Source organism: Nuphar pumila, chromosome 13, assembly GCF_984573655.1.
Source record: "Nuphar pumila chromosome 13, dmNupPumi1.hap1.1, whole genome shotgun sequence".
NCBI classification, from domain to species: Eukaryota; Viridiplantae; Streptophyta; class Magnoliopsida; order Nymphaeales; family Nymphaeaceae; genus Nuphar; species Nuphar pumila.
Window position 1 is genome coordinate 47,469,142 of NC_143261.1, and position 13,667 is coordinate 47,482,808.

Below are 13,667 nucleotides of genomic sequence, written 5' to 3' on the forward strand. Positions count from 1 at the left end.
TTATGGTTTTCCCTCTCTGTTTCCACTTCCCACTTCGGCCTCATCAAGACCATCGGCTCCTCTTTGATTCTCTCCTCACGGTCCAGTGCCTCCAACCTCCTTCAAGAGAGTAGTCAAAGAAGATCGAGTGAACCTGCAAGGGAAACCCCACCTTCTTCCAATCAACCTGGGATATTGTGTTTCTTGTTTGCAAGAAACTAGTTTCTAAGAATCATCATCCGGAAGGAGTTTGTTTCAAAGCAATCAGGTGAGAAACTGCCTTCCTTCTTCAATTATTTCTTTTTATCTCCTGAAGAGTCGTATGCCATTGATTTCGTCAGAATTGGCATATGATTAATCCTCTTTATTGTACATTTTGTCTAACCTAATGGCTTTATTGCATCCTGGGATCATCTCATTATATATGCCTGCATTTTGGTAATCATATACCATATTCACATCTTAGGCACAACAAATCTGTTGCATTTTGTTGATACGATTTGCATCCATGGTGGTCTCATACATCGATGGTCGATGATGCCTCAAAATGGCATCATCGGTTCCTCTGAAGGTCATTTTAAGAAATCAACATCTTTCCCATGGTATTTTCCAACATTACAAATGGCATGGGATGACATTCTGTTTCAAATTTATGATTTTTTTCCAGATTCACATTTATGCCATCCCATATTGCAGGTCATCGAATTCATCCTCGTTATTGAAAGTATTTTTTTTCTTTACAAAAAATTTCGATGTCATTAAGGCTTCAGTCTCTGTAAGTGCGGTGAATGAGACATCAAAGGACAACACATTCATTCTAATCTTTGACCATCCTGTTATTTTGTATATTGGTTCTTTTTTTTTTTTTACAGACTGCTCCTGTTTGATAGTAACCGTAACTCTTTTGCATCATATTAGTTCCTATCTACCCATATGGATGAGGGTGTCTGCATGTCATCACATCAAATGATACTCAAGAGGAGTTATCGTATAGTAATGGATGCCCTTAACCAAGGCATCACATTTTTTTTCTCTCTTTTGAGTGTTTTATCTATTTCAGATTCTCTGCATTTTGTATATTTCCATTCCATCATACCCTATCTATATTTTTTTTTTCGCTGCTAAACACCCCAAATTTTTCAAAGTTTTGTAAAAATGACCTTTTTGCCCCTGACTACATCTTCTGAGAAAATCAAAGCGATTTCAAAGCTAAATTTCAGGCATTTTTCAGATTTTCGGAATGAATTCCATATTGCTATACTCAAAATTCAATTCTGAATCTGAACCCAGTGCTTTAAATACAAATTTGAGCCTCGTTGTCCAATTTCCAAATTAAAAGTACAAAAATACAAAAAAAATGGTTCTAAATGGCTCAGGCAATTCATCTAGCACTCTGTTGGATCACCAATCCTATATTTCTCAGTTCGAGGTTGTAAAACTCGAATATTTCTTGAAAATTCGGATATAAATCCGTTTTCTGAAGAAATTTTCTCAAAAATCGCCTTGAGTTCTTAGAAAAACCCCCTTGTGTAAATATTTTATAGAAACACAAAAAAATTAGTTTTAATCTTTGTTTTCCCATAAGATTTTAGGATTTTATTCCAAAAGATACAAAAAATAAAATGATAAAAAAAACAAACACAAAAACCAAAAAAAATGGAAAACTACGAGAAAAATAAATGCTTTTAAAGCTTTTTAAGATATTTTTGCTAAAAACCTCATGTTGAAAAACCATTTTATGAAAAACTTTTTTTAAGGGGACCTCCTTTTTGAAAAAAAGGAAAACTTGCAACGGTCGCAGGCTCGCTTCTCCTCTCCGCCTTCGATTTCCAACAGCCCTCTTCACCCTCCGCCCTCGATCTTCAACCATTTCCCCCCTCTCGAACCTTCTATGCTCTCTTTAAGAAGAGGCATCAATCTTCTTTGAGGGGGCATCCATCTTTTTCTTCTCGAAAATCCATTTTCCCTCCATCTTCACGCAGCAATTCCTCCTCTCGCATCGATTTTCATCCATTACTTCCCCTTCTGCTCCCCTCTTCTGGAGTCCCTGCAAGCAAAGTGAAGCCACCAGACTTCTCTCTGGTTCCCCCTAAAGGAGAATCGACCTCCTCCTTCCTTCAGAAACTCCTGCAAACGAGGAATCGAATTGACTCCCTCCTTCAAGATCCCAGCAATCCTGTAAGTACTCCTTTCTCCCGTCCGTGATTTCTGATTTTTCTTTTGATTTTCTAGTTTTGGACTCCCATTAGAAGCACCACTGTAGTATCGGTTTGCATATAGCAAATATCGGTCTACACAGGCTGTGCAACATCAATGAAATATCTATATTTCGACATTTATTTTTTTTCTCATTCCTTATAATTCCTCTCTGAATCTCATTAACTTCTTTTTGCAAATTGTTTCTATATTTGCGCTCCGTGTACAACATATCTTCTCTTTTTTTCTTTCTTTCTTTTTCTCTCTGGTTTTCATTTAAGCAGTTCAACGCTTGAATCTAATGCTGTGTGTGATCTCCGATCAATATTTTTGGTTCAATCTGCGTTGGGATTTTTGTTTCATCTATTTCCATTCTACTTCATCTGCTTTTATTTTTCCTCTGTTATTCGTTGCATTTTTGGACCCGTATATCTCATATGAATTCAACGATCTAGATCTTGTATTTTGATTTCAATATCATTTGCCTTAGATCGATATGCAGCAACACCCTTCATCTGAATATATGTGCTCATCTCCCTGTTTATCACGGATCGATACACCGATTCACTGAAAAAGCGGTTACCAATCTGCTGGTAAAATCATTCACATACCCTTGGTGCTAACAAAATATATGAAGAAATGATCAAATGCTGGTGATTCTGATTGGAAGAGGGGAAGTATTATTTTCTGGTTTTCCTTAAAATTTAAACATCATTCATGTAGCCTGTTATTAATCCAGTGATCATAATAGCTTATTAGAAATCTTTTTGGATTAATTCATAGGTGAAATACTTTCATTTTTTTTTTGTAATGGCGTGAATTGTGAAATCACGTTAGACAGGTCCAATAGGCCACAGTTCTTCCATCTTTTTTATCACCATGTTCTAAGTTCCATTTTGTTAGTTCTTTAATCAATAGCTATTTTAATATGTAGGTTCACTCGTTTGTATCATCTCATGGTTGGTAGTCATTCTGTAACAATCCTGTTATAGCCAATTAGCAATAGTTTGTTTAATCTTTTCTTCTTCTTTTTTAGCAGCATGATAGAATCGAATAGTGCCCTGCCTCATTCCAAATTGATTTTTTCTGTTAAGCGGCATGTAGTTTTACCTGTCTCTGATCAACTTTACGCTGCTGTGTTTCCATCTTCTGGGTTAGCTTCTAATTTTCAATGCATCTACTATCGTTATGGCATACCACTTTCCACTCCTGTTTGGCTTAATACATTTCCTGTAATTTTTTTTTTACTGCATCATGTTTTACGCTTACCCTATCATTTGATGGAAAGGATATTAGCCGTGATGATTGCTCAAATGGAAGTGATCTTCACCAATCCTGAATATGTGAAGGAACCATTAAGCCTTAGTTTGATTAAGTCCCATGTACCATATCATAAACGTGGTTCCACTGAGTTGGGTGCTATTTGTTCTAGTAGTAAGAGAAGCATCCAAGGATTGGGAATGGCTGGATGGTAACAGTAGCCCCATTGGACTATTGGTAAAAAAAAAATGGGTAAATACACTTTAGGAAAACAGAAAGTTGGAGATATCGTTAAGGGCTCAGCCCATGTGAGCCTTGTTAAAGCCAATTGACCTGTAAATACCATTGAAATCCAGATTCCAAGTGGTTTTGCCGATGCAATCATTGCTACTGAGGGTGACCCATCAAAATATTATGCTGAGATGACCATGTCTTAGGTGTCCCGGCTTGCCTCAATCCATCCAAGTGGTTGAAACTCCCCATCCTGAGGTATAGTGGAACACGTTGGGTCATTGATCCAGCCACTGGTTTTGTTCTACTAAAAATACAATGGGTGCCTTAGTTGAGGTCAAGTCCTTGATTCACCATACATTTGTCTATTAACAATACACCCCCCCCCCCCTATGTCCATTGCTATATATATTTGACACATTTACCTGTAATTCAACATGCTGGTTCGAAAATCTGGGTTGTGCTTTACTGTAAAATATTGTGTTTACCCCTGCTTGTCCAGCTTGTAAGAGTTGGATATACACAGAGTTGATGTTCAGCTAACACTAACACTTGAGGAGAATGATAGTCCTAATCATGATCATGTTTTCTTTGCAGATTTGAGCCTCTAAAAGGATTGTTCATGAGCAACAATAGATTTACATTTTTTTATGTTCACCTCAAAATTTTGTTGGTGAAGTATTAGAAATGTTGAGATTCTCTTTTGTCACGGTAACCTTTGGATCATTAATAATTTCTAGACCTTGCTTATGGGATGTTGTACTTAATTCCTTGTTCTTGTGCATTATTATGGATATCTCTATGTTTCAATTGTTGGGTTCTTTGCATTGTGATTTTTGCAGGATTAACGTTCTTTGTGTCTCCTAATCATTAAGGTTAAGACAAAACTATGTATATTATAACTCCCAATGGGCGCCTTATTCAGTGGGACACCCTGTAATCCTGAAGGTCTTAGATTCATACCCCTTAAATCTTGACTTCAGGATGCACCAGGATTCATCTTGGGGAGGGCATATGCTTCTGAGGAAATTCTCAACTCACACTTATGTTGATAGAACAAGAGTACCAGAACAAGTAGTATACCGTGATTCTCAGAACCCCAAAGGATGACATAAAATCCTTGTTGGCCTTACTCTTGACCAATGACTATCTTTGAAAGGTGATTGATTACGTTTCTAGGAGGGACACGTTTCAAGCATATACCAAGCTTGGCAAGGTGAGATCATTTCATACTTCTTACCCAACAAACTCATATAGGGATCTCGATCTCACCAAACTAGGTTCCTGTAATAAAGGGGATTTAATTCAGAAATCACTCAGTATTAGTTTTCACATTCCTGCATTTGTTGGGGAATGCTCCTTTATCATCTTGTGAAATATATGATTCCCCTGATTTCAGAATTAGATCTCCTTACTTGTATTTATATCGTCATCTAACATTCAATATATCATTGTGGTTTCACTAACAATTCATTACATATTCACTGCACTGCTATTTCACTTTTGCACAACCTATCATACAACATCATTTGTCAAAATACACGACATTCATCTTTTTCTTCTTCTTTTTTTTTTTATCAATTCCATGTGTTATAATAAGCATACATCACTATGTATTGTTATTACACACATTCTGCACCTAAATATCATCTCACTTTTACATTACCTTCACTTCTACTACCCTGTCACACCTTTCTTCACTGCATCACATCCATAATATCTCCTATATGGACCCCACTGTACTGTCAAATACCATCTTCACTATCATAGCCTAATACCCACTATACCTACACAGTATAAACCCATTCTTGCTGTTACACCCTACTGCTATACCGGTACCACAACACACCAATAACATCACCTATAGTATCTTACTATGTCCACTGGCTTGTTGCATATCTCCAGCACCTCACCTCTACCCATCACAAACCATCTTTATTGCTAAAGGGTTGCTTGCAATGACCCGAGCATGATATGTCCTTCCCTTTTCCATTACCTACATCACATATTCACCATATATTATATCTAGCATAGGCATTATTTTTTTATTGATCGTGTATATATCACTACCAGCATGATTTTCTCCTATATTTCTATACTTTGTGAATATCATAACTTGTTAACCCTTTTTTTCAGAATTATATATTTCTTTTCAAAGTTAGATGCTTTTCCATCCTTTCATTAGTTTTCATTCTCATCTATCTACACTAAGTGCATGATATATATGATACACACACACACACACACACACACACACACACACATATATATATATATATATATATATATATATATATATACACACGTACATATACACATATATATAAATATATATGTATATATATATGTACCCATGCGTATGTAAGTACATGTATAAACTCTCATGTATGTATATATACGTATATATATAGGTATGTATGTCACTTCCCATCCTTTTTCATCATATATATCTTGATATATGAGCATTTCCCCATTAATTTCCATGTGATATGTGCGATTTCTTGCTATTTTCATATTAATCAAGTGTTTTTGCAGGGAATATGGGGAAGATATCATTATTGAGAGTTGTAAATTCAATTTTATGTATTGTAATAGTTAGATCTTAATGAGAATTTACATTTTCAGCTTTTAGATAGAATGAATGAGCATTATAAATATCATAAATTGCTTATTCCCATGCTTTTTGCCTTTATTTCTCAAAATCTCACAATGGTGAAACACGAATGGCACGTGCACCATTTCGTAAGAGGTAATTAATCCTAAGTTGATGATTTACATCAATGGCCATAGTCAGGATGTAAACAAAACTTAGGATTTTTATCTTTTATTAGATAACACTGGATTCAAACTGGATCCTTTTCAAAAATCATCATATTTTCTTTAAATATCTTCCTCTTTTATCAGAATTTGATTTAAAATTAATTCAATATATATACCAATGGCCATAGTCAGGGTATATTGAGAGTTAATTTCATTTTAAATTCTATAAAAGCACCAAAAATGTATTTTATTCTTCACTTGAATTTAAATGTGGTTATTATATAATATATTCAATGACCATAGTCAAGAATATATTATATCTTTAACCTCATTCTTAATTCATTTAAAGAATGGAATAGCTCTTTAAAGTCCTATTTCAAAATTATTCATCATTTAGGATAGAATTGCATCATATTTTCAAAATTCTTTTTCAAAAACCCAAGTGATTTTGAATATCTTTCTTCAAGTTTCTATTTCAAATTCCAATTCTATCTCAATTTCAAAGTCCAATTTGACTTTGGAATTTTAAAATCATTTTATATTCAAACTCCAAAATTCCAATCCAAATTCAAAATTCAATTTCGAAGTTCAATTTAAACTTTGAAGTTTTTGATTCATCTTCTTATTCTAAATCAAGTTTTCTTCAAATTTCAAAATCAAAGTTGATTCTGATCCAAACCTTCCTAAGTTTTAAATTCAATCTGAGTTTTCAAAACCCATATCCATCTTTAAAAGTTCTATTTGGACTTTTCAGAATCCAAATCCAAAGTTAGGCCCTAAATCCCAACTTGGGTCCAGATTCCCAAGCATAATCTCCACTTTCGGATCTCAAACCTCAGATCCAAAATCTATTTTAGGATCCAGAATTCAACTCCATCTTGGATCTCAAATTCAGATCCAAAATCCATTTTAGGATCCATAACCCAGTTCCACTTTGGATCTCAGACTTCAGATCCAATTCCATTTTAGGATCTAGAATCCAAATCTCATCTTGGATCTCACACTTCAGATCCAAATCCATTTTAGGATCCAAAATCCAATCTCATCTTGGATCACAAATTTCAGATCCAATTCCATTTTAGGATCCAAAATCCAATTTCACTTTGGATCTCAGACTTCAGATCCAATTCCATTCTAGGATGCAGAACCTAGTTCCACCTTGGATCTTAGACTTCAGATCCAAATTCCATCTTGGATGCCAAAATTCGGATCCAATTCTATTTAAAATATTAGAATTCAATTTCGTTTTCATCTCAGATTTCAAATTCAATCCCTATTTCCGGGTTCTAAATCCAGAATTCAATTTTGAACTCTATTTAGAATCCAGACTTTGAATTCAGATTCCATCTTGAAATTCCAACTTTCAAATCAATTATATTTCTCAATTCTATTTAGATTTCCCACATTTCATTCAGATTTCAAACTTCAAAAGTTAGAATTCAATTCCATTTCATCTCTATTCTGATTCAAGGTCCATTTACGACTTTGAAGTTTCCTTTCTCCTCCTTTTATCTCAATTTCAAGATCCTTCCTTTCAAAAGTCTAGATTATTTTCCCAAAACTCTGATTATTCCAAAAACTTAGAACTTTAAATCTTAAGTTCTGAGTTAAAAACCATTTCTTCACTCTATCATCAGATTCATCTCAGAAACACTTAGAAATTTTCAAAATCATTTTCAAAAAGAGCATACATCTTTACATTCGCACAAGCATGATTCTTTGCACATTTAGACTTAGGATAAATTCTTAGATAATCTTTTAGCAAAGCAAAAAGGCATGAATTCGACCCTTGGTTCGATTACCACTGGTAAAGGCGCCAGGAACGGTCGAACCTCGTACCGACGAGCGGATCCCATCTCTCAGTTTTCCCGCAAATGTTTCAAAATGGAGGTGAGTTATTTTCTCAAATATTTTTAAATTAAGGTCAAGTGAGACCCCGCAAAAGAGTTCCTCTTCTTCTTTTTCTTTTCTTTTCTTTTCTCCTCTCTCTTCTTTTCTGTCTTTTATTTTCTCCCTTCAAAAAGGAGGAAATAGAGGTTAGAAAGGAAAAAGAGAAGGAAGAGAGAGAAACCACCAAGAGAGGAAAAATTTTGCGATTATCACACTCATCTATCTCTTGTTTTCATTTAGCATATCTCTGAGGTTATATGGTGATCGGTAGCAGGGAAATCAGTTTTTCTTTTGATCATGATGACCGTTACTGATTTTAGTTATCTGTGTCAATACTATTACCTGCAGCATGTCTATCATTGTATTCCTATTGCTTTATATTTTTCTTCTTTTACTTTCTGTATGTCTTTTTATATTAACAACTCATTCAGGAATGTATTTTACACTCTACGGTCTGTATAGCTACTTGCATCCTCTTATAAGCTCATCTAGTTTGTTGTTTCTCTTTAGCCTCTGCAAACCAACATACTCTGCATTCTGTTCAGCAGAATCTATAATATATATGTCTGTAAACAACATCCTCCATGGTCTTATAATAGCCATTACGAATGGATATTTGCTGAAATCATTTTTTTTTCAGCAATTGATTCCGTTCTGCAAGATGGTTTTGTTTTGATTTACTACATGAGATGTCTCTGATAATGTGTGATTCTTATTCTTATTTTCAGTTGTCATATTATTAATACATACAGTTTAACCTCCTAATTTTTGTCTGTAATGTTCTATTACCTGTAGAATTGGGTTCAATGCCAAATAATCACCATAGAATCAATCCATGATGGTTAGTGCCTCTTTAGATTTATATATTTTAGATATACTCTGCCACACACTCACTGTTTTATTCACCTGCACATCTCTTCTACTGGCAGACACCACTTGTAATGTTTTTTTTTTACACCATCGTCTGTATATCATGGTAGATTCAAATCCGATCTCTATACCATATTCCTTCTTTTGTTATACCTTGTATCATACGCCTTCACCCCTATGTCCCCTGCTGCAACATTCATCATCAGTTTGTCTCAGTCCCTCCAAATAACAGAAATCAAGCTAATCACAGATGAAGTAAAAGTAGTTTTGGTCTTTTCAATATCCTACTGTAATTGCTTCATAGCTAGGTAGGCTTTGTTAAAGCCATAACATCCAGGAATCAGCCTTTGGACTGTAGGCTGCAGAATATCTGATTTTGCTGAATGTGAACATAGTCATGTCATCACGTGGATGTTGTAAACACCCCAAATTTTTCAAAATGTTGTAAATATCCCCTTTTCTGCCCTTTGCCCCCATTTTCTGGGTAATTGAGTCAGTTTTAAATCTAAATTCCATTTTGTTTCTCAAAATTTGGTTGAAATTAAATTCATTTTCCATATCTGACTCAATTTCGGATCCGGATCCATTATCAAAATCCAAATCTGAGTTTCATTATCCAATTTTAAATTAAATTTTCAAAATTACCAAAATAATCTTTTGAAAAGCTCAGACACTTCATCCGGTATCCGTTTGGATCCATCGTATTATATTCCTCAATTCGAGGTTTAAAGCTCGAATATTTTCTCAAAACTTGGGTCCAAACTCATTCTTCTGAAGAAGTTTTCCTGAAATAATCTGAAATTCTCAGGAAAATACTTTTGTAAATATTCTTTTCTAGAAAAATACAAAAAAAAATTATTAGGGTTTAGTTTTTGTTTTCTCAGTTTTTCATTCCAAAATATATAAAAAAAAAAATAGAAGATAGAAATATTGAGAAAAGAACAAAAAAAAAAAGAGAAAAAAATCAATCAAAATCAAAAGTAAATGAAGGAAGTTGCAGTGGTTTTTGAAAACCCGTTTTTGGAAAAAAAAATCATTTTAGAAAAACATCCTTTTGAAATTGTTTTTGAAAGAGCCCTTTTTTTCCCGTAAAATTGGTGGCTTAGGGTTTTCCTGCGTAGGAGAGGAGGGGGCGGCGCCTCTGAGGGAGGAGAGTCTTCTTCCATGGCCTCCACCCTCCGATCCTCTTCTTCCATCAACAAGCACCCTGAACCCTTCATCTTTAACCACTTTCCTCCTTCACGAATCTCCCACCAAACCCTCCAGAACCCCCCCCATGTGCGATCCGGTGGCCCCATCGCCCTCCATCTCCGAACCTTCCTTCTCCACCCTCGATTTACCAACAGAATCGCCATCATTCCTTCTGGAATTCTCCTCTTCTCCTATAAAAGGGGAGCCCAGGGGGAAGAAGAGGGGATCATTGATTGAACCCCCTAACTCCCTCGATTCCCCCCAGTAACAGTGTAATCTCTCAAGGTATTTCATCCGGAGTCGCTCGAAGGAAGCGGAGACCCTCTGCAAACAAGGTAATCATCCCTCGTCCATCGATTTTTTTTTTTATCACCGCCTTTGTTTATCGTTTCAGTAAAGCACTTTGGTAACACTGGTTTGCTTAGAGCAAATCAAGCTGCCCTCCGTGCAAAAATAACAGAACCGCTGCGTTCCGATATTTTAATATTTCGATTACATTATCATCTTCTGCTCTTCCTCGATTTCAGCAGTAATTCGCTTTGAATTTTGCTCATTTTTTATTTAGAACCTTAGTCTTTGTTTTGTATCATCTACGTTTGATAAGTTGTTCCCCTGCTACGTCTGATTTCTGGTTTTATTTTTGATTGCCTATATTCAATAGTCATTGATCGTTCACTGTTATTGCATTCGATTCCTGGACTCTTATCATGGAGATGAGACTTAAGCATTAGTTTCAATCCATGTTTTCTGTGTTGTTACATGATCTGTTTTTTTTTTTTTTTAATATACAAAGAAGATGTTAGGAATGTTCACCATCACGCCTGAATTATCTTCTTGAGTGAAGTTTAATCCTTGTCTTACATGAATTATTTGTTATTTCCTTTACATCGTACCAGAATTTGATTATGCATGATTCAGGTTGTGATGTTATTATTTTTTTTTTTTGGGTTTAACATACTCCTTGTTTCAACAGTTTATAAAACCCATTCGTACGTGTTAACCCAGTATCTTGCTCATGTTTAAATTTAGCATATCAGAGATAGTTTGCAAATGGCTGTTCAAATAAAATGATTGTTCAAGTGAGATGCTCACTGATCGGCATAAGTTTTGAAAGCTATTCTAATGATCATTCAAGGAGTTTAGTCTTGTCTTAGTGTATGGTCCTGCAGAAGTTACAGCATGGCCTTGGGAAACATATGCTATCATATGTATGCTCCACAGATGGGTAAAACCGGCGATGTTACCAATTAGAATGAGTCCTTTCACAAGAGATAGCATATATTTCTGGAAACCTTTTGCAGGAATTCTATTTGAGCAGGATTCATGTTATGAAAGTGTCATCTATTTGTTTTATAGGCTTATGCAAATATTTCTTTCAGTTAGTAAATATCATGCAAACCCTTTCCATCATATTGTGTCTAAACAATAGTTTGATAGTGCCATGATGCAAATGGAGAATTACTTGGTGTCTATGTTTAGAAGTTGAATATGAATCAGACCTAGGTATATTCCCCATATCTGTCATTACCCCATTATATATTCCTTGTGCCAATACGACACTCCAAATTTGCCTGCAAACATATCCTGTAGACCAAGGCGAGAGGATGCTTAGGAGTCCATAGGTTTTGTGATGAACCAGATGCAAATGAGTTACTAAAACAGGAAGGTCACTCATCATCAGTCTCTACTGCTTTAACGTTTAGGGAGTTCATTGTAAGAATCCTCTGATATAGATCATCAATAATGAATCTTATAGGTTTTGCAATGGGCTTCAATATGCCTCCATTGTTTGGTGAAATCTCGCTTCAGTTGATATTTCACTTTTTCTATGGGACATTTTCTTGCATTCATCGCACCATGCATCTTACCATCAGCACTCCACCCCTCAAACCCATTGAGCCACAGTAATCAAAATTAGTTTAGTTGCATGTCATCTGCGTTTCATCATTGTATTTCTTATCACATTTTCATTTCCCATGTTCAATTGTGTGATTGCATACGTCGCTATCAGCATTTTTGCTGTAGCATCGTATTTGGCCTAGCATTTGGTATACAAGTTAAAATCGTGGCCTGATATGCAGATTCTAAATTTTTGAGATTTAAGGAGCCGGGCAAAGAATTCCCAAGTTCTCTCAGGGTTGGGGTTGGGCTGACATTCCTCACTGAACCTATATATGGTTGCGTTAATGGTTCAGCTCTTGCAAGGAGTTTGCTTTTGTTTAGATAGACTTGATATCTAGTTCTGTTGGGTTATTTTGTTTTGCCTCTGCATAAAAAAAAAAAAAAAAAAAAACTAACAGGGAATCAGGTTGTTGGTTGAGACATTGAAAAGTTATCTGGTAGAGAGCTCCACCGCTTGACTATTACAATAGTTACAACTCTGGGTGCATAAACATGTGTTTTCAAGTTTCTTGGAGGTAAAACAAAGGTTGAAAATTGTGCAAGTGATCTGGTCATTACCTAGGCCTACCAACTATGTGATTAAGAATTAGCATTTTAAATTGTTTTCTCAGAATTTGATTGTTGTCATTATGAAGAACCCCAGAACATATGGGGTTGTGATATTTCCATTCTCTGTTAAAAAAGGGTGTAGGCATATCTTCATCAGGACTTATCCTAACAGAGAATCTTCAATTTCAAGACAAAACCCTTATATTCAAAGCTGCCATGCCTCACCTCATATTTATTCTTTGCATCGATGGGCACATCACCATCAACACATTGCAGCAACCTTCCCACTGTTACATATATGCAGCTCACAGGAGGTCGAGATTAGCATTCAAAGGCCACTCGTCGGAGATAAATGATCTATCGCCCACCTGCTTGCTGGCGCCGATCTACTACACTATGAGTGATTGATCTGAGAGTTTTTGAATGGCCAAGTGGTCTGAAGTCTGATGACTCAGAAAGGTGATGCCAAACAGAATGGTGACACTACATAATTTGCTAGTAGGAAGATCATAGGCTGATAAAATTTTGGGACGATGTGTGTTACTTGCCTATGAATGGATTCATAATACAATGGCATTGATTCATAATCACATTTGCCATGCTCGCTGTCTCTGTCACATTCATTCCTTTTTTTTTTCATCTCTTGTAGGCCACCTTCATGTCAGGACATGCCACTGTTCCATAATTTCCATAGAAGCAATATGTAGTTTATCCACAATTCTGTTAGCAGTTGCCCAATTTACCTCACAACCTACCTGTTAGACCCCCTTTGCTCTGTATTTCCACCACTGCATTTTCATATGCCTCGTCCTCAGCCATTCTTGCCTTCCAGCCTATTA